This window comes from Setaria italica, chromosome I, assembly GCF_000263155.2.
Source record: "Setaria italica strain Yugu1 chromosome I, Setaria_italica_v2.0, whole genome shotgun sequence".
NCBI lineage: Eukaryota > Viridiplantae > Streptophyta > Magnoliopsida > Poales > Poaceae > Setaria > Setaria italica.
Genome location: NC_028450.1, coordinates 1,189,926 through 1,197,599, shown reverse-complemented (window position 1 = coordinate 1,197,599; position 7,674 = coordinate 1,189,926).

Below are 7,674 nucleotides of genomic sequence, written 5' to 3'. Positions count from 1 at the left end.
GCGGTATTTGTGCGTCTTCAATAAGAATCGCCTATGCTGCATGAACACTATCTTCATAGATCCCTTAAGGTACACAGATGATGTTCCATCTAGGTAAACTACGCATGTTGTCTTATCCTTTACCTAACCTGTCAAGGCAAACAGGGCGGGATAATCATTGATGGTAACAAAGATAATGACCCTTAGTGTGAAGTGCTCATGTCTGTACTCATCCCACATCCGAACTCCATCTTCCCAAAAGCTTCTGCATATCTTCCATCAATGGCTCAAGGAAAACATCTATGTCAATGCCAGACTGCTTCGGGCCTTGTATGAGAATGGTTAGCAAAAGGAACTTTCTCTTATGACAAAGCCATGGGGAAGGTTGTATATGGTCATCATCACTGGCCATGTGCTGTGCGTGCTGCTTCTTTCACCAAACAGATTCATGTCGTCTGTACTCAACGCGAACCGTACATTCCTTTTTTCATCTGAATACTCTGGATGATTGGCATCGAAGGTCCTCCACTGGCGAGCATCGGAAGGATGTTGAAGCTTTCCATCATCCTTTACTAGACGATCAGCATGCTAAGCGTCATTTTAGCGGTATTTGAGTTTGAGAATAAACATTTCAGACGGTCCACCACCGGCAAGTACCACATCACCAAGGTAGAGACTTTGTGCTGAGTCGTCGTGTCAGTACCTATGCAGGACTCATCCTCCATTGAGCACCAACACTTTTCTTTTCAACCTTCTTCCTCTTATTCTCGATGGAGGAACCGGCATGGTCCTCACAGAAATCGGCATTACTTTTGTAACGGCTAGCATCGCAATTTGGACACTTTTGCAATACCACGTACTCACCACGGTACAATATGTAGTGGTTCCTGCACGCGTGTATTCTCTGCACACGCATCTTCAATAGATTGATAATCTTCTTTGCTTCGTATGTGTTTTTTGGCACAAAGTTAGGCTTCGGGAGCAAATTGCCCAGCAGAGTAAGGAGATCATTGAAACTATTGTCTGACTAGCTGAATTTAGCCTTCATTCAGAAGATGAAGGATGAAACGCAACACTGTCCACTCCTTCCCACATCCCACATACATACGATCCTTTGCTGCCTTCTTGAGCGTCTCGAAATTCTCTAACCCTTTAGCACTCCCTAGCAACACTTCCGGTTCAATGTGGCGCAACATATCCTCCATATCAACATTACGTTCCTCGTCCACCTATGGTTCCACACGCAGATCTGTTTGATCACCATTTTAATCTCTACGGTCGTAATCATCATCCATCATAACATGATCATTTTCGTTTGCATCATCACCACCCACTTCATCAAAGCCAGTATCGATGTCTGTGTTGTTGGAAGTACCTCCTGCCTCTCCATGGTGGGACCAAATTGTGTACCCATCCACTAAACCTCACTTTATCAAATTCCTCTTGATGACATTAATATCCTCCCATACAATTTTGTTGCTACAGTCAAAACACGGATAACGTATTTGCTTTGTCTTGCAAATGCGAGCGTTCTTCTTTGCATCCTTTCGCTACCTCTAACATGAAAGTAGGCGAATGTCTCCGTATGCCATACATCCATGCTCTTTGATCCATCTTTAACAACTATGATAAGATTTCTATATTATATTGACTAATTTAATGAGCTATTCCATAAACTAAATTAAATTGTGGATGTATTAACTAATAAGTAGGAACAAATTTAATAAAAAATAATTCTATATTACCCTAAATGAAACTCAATTAAACAATTCTATATTACCCCAAAGCTAATGAAGCTAGAAATGATTTGAAATGGCACAAACTCACCTTATATAGCCACCTCCTCCTCCAAAGAAATCAAGAGCAAAATCTTCTCCCATAGATTTGGTGTTTTTGGAGCTTTTTTCGAGCAGTTAAACCTAGGATGTAATAATTCATAAGAAGAATGAAAAAAAATCAAACTCAATTATATATTAATTCAATGTATTTCATTAATTGAAACTATGCATGTAATAATTAATAAGTAGGGAAAATATAATAAAAACCAATTCTATATTGCCCTAAGTGAGAATCAATTGAACCATGGATGTAATAATTAATAAGAAGAAGGGAAAATTCAACTCAATTATATATTAAGATAATCAACTTCATTAATTAAAACAATGGATGTAATAATTAATAAGAAGGAAAAATATAATCAAACTCAATTCTATATTACATTAAAATGACAAACATAGCATTGTAATGGTTATAATATGACCATAGAATTTTATTCACAAAAAGAATCCATTTCTAGTTTTTTTTTTCTCTCTTCCCTCCTCTCTCTCTCCTAGTTCTATATCTAGATCTAGATGACAAGCTAATAAAGCTAGATATAATGAATAGAAGTTCAAAAAGAAGGTTGGAATGGCACAAACTCACCTTATATAGCCACCTCCTCCAAGGAAATCAAGAGCAAAACCTTCCCCCTTAGATTTGGTGTTTTTGGAGCTTTTCCCGAGCTCCTCTTGGGCAAGCTCCAAATGGAAGGTTGCCTGGGGAAGAAGACGAACAGGAGCATTTATGGCGGGCTCTGTGCTGGCGGGCGACATAAGCCAACCGCTAGCACAGATCACCCCATCTGTGTTGGCGGTGGGATTAGGTCGCCCACCAGCACAGTGGCCACTGTGCTGGCGGGTGCTCCTCCGCCGGCCCAAGGAAGCTTTATGCTAGCGGTGCCAATCACACCCGCTAGCACGCTAATTTTCCTGTGCCAGCATAAATTGTTTCTGGCGTAGTGTATATGGGTATGCCTTTTCACCTTATATACGAAGCGCATGTCATAGTTTCATTTTCAGTGAGTCATTTTCAAGCATTTATTGGGGAACTCCATCATGAAGTTTTGCAGTGTGAATATGATTACGAGACTGCGTGTACAAATGATCCAAATGATGAACTAATCCATCATTACAAATCGCCAGGTTGTTGAGCTCCATTTGACACTGGATGCGCCTAAATGGTACGTGGGATGAAAGTTAATATACAAAAAAAATATTGTCCTTATCAGTCAGGATGTCTTGCAAAGAAAAAGCCACAAATTGCATTATTACATTCAATTGGTGTTTTTCGAGCTAAGTTCTTACACTTTGTTTTTCATCCTAAGTTTTTTTTAAAAACACATTAAGCACGACCTGCCATCATTCAGTATTGTTCCCTTCATCAATTCTTCACGTGGCACTTTCAAGCATTTATGAAAGTGAAATCCCCATGTTGAAGCTCTGCCTGCAAAATGCATGATTACAAAGACTATGCGCATAAATTGTGCAAAATGATTAACTGAGCACCATTGCAAACTACCGAATTGTTGAGCACCCATTTGACACCGTATATACGGGGTACGCGCTGCCACCAAAAGTATGTGTTCCTAAGCGAATCTTGTACGTACATCAACTTAGTTACCACCTTGGTTCATCTTATTTTGCACTTTATATATTTAAAAATAAAGGGAGTACGTGATAGTACTCTCTTACGGATATGTATATAAACTGACTTGTTTGGCAAATACTATTACACCCTCACATATCCAACAAAAACAATATCCAATTGCTTCAAAAAATCTTCCACATATAAAAGAGATCAAGTATTATTGCCGTAGTTATCAAATCAATCGATCTTCTCCCTTAGGTATGTCATGTTCTTCCCAATTCCACAAAATAACCCTGAGTGATGTATCTCCACACTGAAAAACTCATCACATGAACCTATGGACAACAACACACAACACATCTACATGTCAGAATAAATTATTGATGAACTCGTATTTGTACCAATCATATGCGCACCATCACTACAAGTCCTAAAAAACCAAGCTTTATGTATACCACATCTACACGAACATAGCATTAACCCTAACATGAAATCAATTCAAATTGCATCTGCATATTGCTAAACCAATCTCATAAACTTCCTTAATCATCAAACTCCTTTTCTTTGCAATCTATCAACATGAAGCCAGAATCACTATTTACAAGGACCAAAAGCATGGAACATAAACTAACTGTACTCTGGAGGAAGGCTGTAAGGAATCGGTGCTCGTAGTCTAAGAGGGGGAGGGGGTGAATTAGGCAAACTTAAAATCCCTAGCCTATGGCTTCCACTACTTTTCATAAAATATAAACTAGATCATGCTATCTAGATGTGCAACTACAATTGATCTAGTGAACCTTCCCACTCAAAAGGAGTCTTGTAATCTAGAGCCAATCCTATCAAGATACCACTCTAGTAAGTAAAGGCACTCAAATTGCAAGTATGAAACGCGGAAATGTAAAGGAGTAGGTTAGGAAGGATGCAAACTCAGCACGACGATTTTATTCTGTGGTATCAATAGGCAAATGCCACCCCTAGTCCACATTGGAGCTCCACCAAGGATATGCTCCCGGTCACGAAGTCTCTTCCGGTCAAGGTCTTGGGCTCGCCACAAAGGCTCTCGCTAAGCTGGATGAGAAGCTTGCCACAAAGGAGGGTCTCCTCGTCCCCCGCACACGGTCGTTGATGCCGGCACATCAAGCTTATAATGGTGGTTCACTCCTTGAAGCAACACTTGCACTCACTCTCTCTAGGCCTATCGTAGCACTAATCACTCTCTAAGCTTGTGCTAAGCCTTGGATTATCTCTTTAGCACTTTTGGTGGCATGCATGTGTTCTTGATGAGTTTTGGTCTTCAATGGATGTGTGAACACTCCAACAACTCCAAATGGACGAGTAGAGGAGGTATAAATAGCTCAAGGACCTCAAAGAATTGTTGCTCTAACAGCTAGTAAAATCTGTGAGCATCGAATGATCTGATGATCACTTTGGGTAAGCATCAGATCATTTGGTGCCCTCTGCTAACGCATATAGCCGTTGGACCCCCTGCCTAAGATTACTCTGACACTTCATTCGATGCACCATCGGAACATCCGGTGCTGAAGCAGTTTTCCATGAAAACTCTCTGGATGATTTCAAAGTAATTATGCTTCGTTCGATGCTTCAACTTCTAGCCATCAAAACATCCGGTACTGTTGGATTTTCTCCATCTTCTCTGCGCATTGCTCCAACGCTTGTAAAAAGACCCCCCGTTGGATCATCCGGTGCACTTGAAGTTTTTCCCATTGTACTAATTGTTCCGATGGTTGCTCCAATGGACCATCGGATCATTTGGTGCAACTAATTTTTCTGAGTTCAATGCCGCCATTTGAGCACCATGAATACCATCGTTTGGACACTTGAATACATAGAATAAGACTAGATACCATAGCTTGGACACTTCAATACCATGATTTGGCTTACTTGAATACCATGATTTACCATGATTTGGACCTTCCCATGATTTGGATCACTTGAATACCATGATTTGGACCTTACCATGGTTTGATTTGCATTCTTGGGAGCCATAAAACCTACAAGGTACATGCTAGATAAGCCATTAGTCCCAATGACTATGTTGTCACTCAATCACACAAATCCCAAACTATTGCCTATGGGGCCATGTTTCTTTCAAAGGCCATCTGGCGCACGTCTCCGTGGTTCCATCACAATCGTTGAAGCAGGAGTAGACCCTAAGTTCTGCACAATCGTCCTGCGCCCACACCTCCAGCCGCCAATCCCCTCAGACCTACCTTGCTGCCGCCACTCACATCTTGTTTGCCTTAATGGGTGTAGAGGTTTATGTGCATAAAAAGGTTGTAATGTGTGCAATTTACTCTTAACAGAATTTAGCAATGTAACGATAAAAACTATTTCTTCTTCCACGCATTCTTGATTTAAAATTTGGTGGGGAATTCAGAGAGCATGAAGAGAAAATTACTAAAAAATTACAATAAATGGGGAAGGGAAGAAAGTCAAATTGCAATCAAGATAGCAATTCTCACCATGTGGGTTGAAGGGAAGCTGCAGCTTACATAGATTCAAGGGTTGTAAGTAGGCAGCATCGAAGCCAAAACTGGTGTCAATGCATGGCCTTGCAGGATGCCGCCCTGGTACAAGATCTCGTCGAAGCAATGGACTACCTTGGGGATTTGTATCCTTCTCATGCTATAGTATCGATGACGTCCACTAGGTGCGCTAGAAGAGGTGTCACTGGTGTCGACAGGCTGGGCAGGCATCGATAGTAGGTCCGTCCACATTTTTTTGAGGTCGGGGGGAGGGGATTGTCGCACATATATCTATGGGCCCTCCAGCAGGTATAGACAGTTCCAAATATAGGGTTGGACACCAAGATGTCTGGCATGGAGACTGTGGCGCAGGACGACGTAGTCTACATGAAATAGAAGAAACTAGTCGAGAATTAGAAAAGTACTCGCTGTAATAAGAGTAGGACTACTCTAGTCGTATCCGACTAGTATCCTTGTAACCAACCGAAATGGAACCCTGCCCCTGTGTATTTAAGGCGAGGCAGGGACTCCTCCAAAATAATTCAATACAACCAATGCAATACAACACACATGACATAGGGTATTACACTATTCAGCAGCCTGAATCTGTCTAAATCGTGTGTAGCATTCATCTTTGAGTTCTTGATCTCGGCGCGCCCCACCAACCAATCTACTACCTTGAGGATATCTTTTGTTAGATTGTCGGGTCTAAACACCGACACGGGATTGGAGAGTACGAAGCACGATCTACCCATGGCCCGTCATTCAGGGCGGGTGGCTCGTGAGTGCAGTGCATGGTGGATGGAGGCCAGGCAGGGCACACGTGGTTTCGTCAAAGAGGGTGGTGTCGCAGTTGTGTTTGTTGGCTCTCGCCGGCTGTCACTCAGTTGCCGATGGTTGCGGTCTGCTGCTAGGGTGAGCAGGCAGGAGAGACTTCAAATGATTGGATGGTGCCGTGGTGGGAAATTTTCCTGTACGTGAAAAATAGGGGAGAGAGATCGAGAGATGGGCTCAAATTTAAATCAGTGGAGGTGTTTTCCCCTTTTTTTACTGAGTTTTTCTCTCTCGTTTTAGACGCGGGTAGGCTTTTTTTTTCTTTTTTTTCTTTTTAGACATTAACATAGGGTGTTATTTATATAATATCGACCGATAGTCCAAGCAGTCCACCTACAAAACTATCTACCACGCCAACCTACGTCATACTACCATTATGGCAAAAATACGTTGACATGACCTAGCCGAAACCATATATGCACACAACAAAACTATTTGCTACCTATGATTGCACGTTTTGAAACTTAGGAGCCTTGAAGTCACACAATCTTACAAGTTATTGTATCATGAGTGCAATTTACTTTTTAAAAGATGTTAAATGGAAAATAATCATGAAGCAAAACTTCCAAAGTACTCTCTGGCTTGGGGGGCATGGTGGTCTAAAAGTAACACTAGATTAATGGCGTTAGTTATCATGCAATCCTAAATAGGACGAAGGGAAAAAATAATTACTCTTATGTGCATTCATGCATCTTTATCAGCTGATCGATTTACATGTGTTGAATCCGGAAATGGAGTTGTAATGTTGCTTTCGGATCGGACCTGCCATATTTGTGTCCTGCATAGAGAACTCCCATGGTGGGGCCTCTATTGTAGCACATACCAAGCCAATCAGGAGCAGCCACGTGTCCAACATATTGGCCGTAGTTATATGAGGTAGCTACACGCCAAAAAAAAAAGATGGGGGTTTGTACTGTAATTTCAATAAAAGGTTGGGAGACAACGATGATAATAACTAGTAAGCATCATC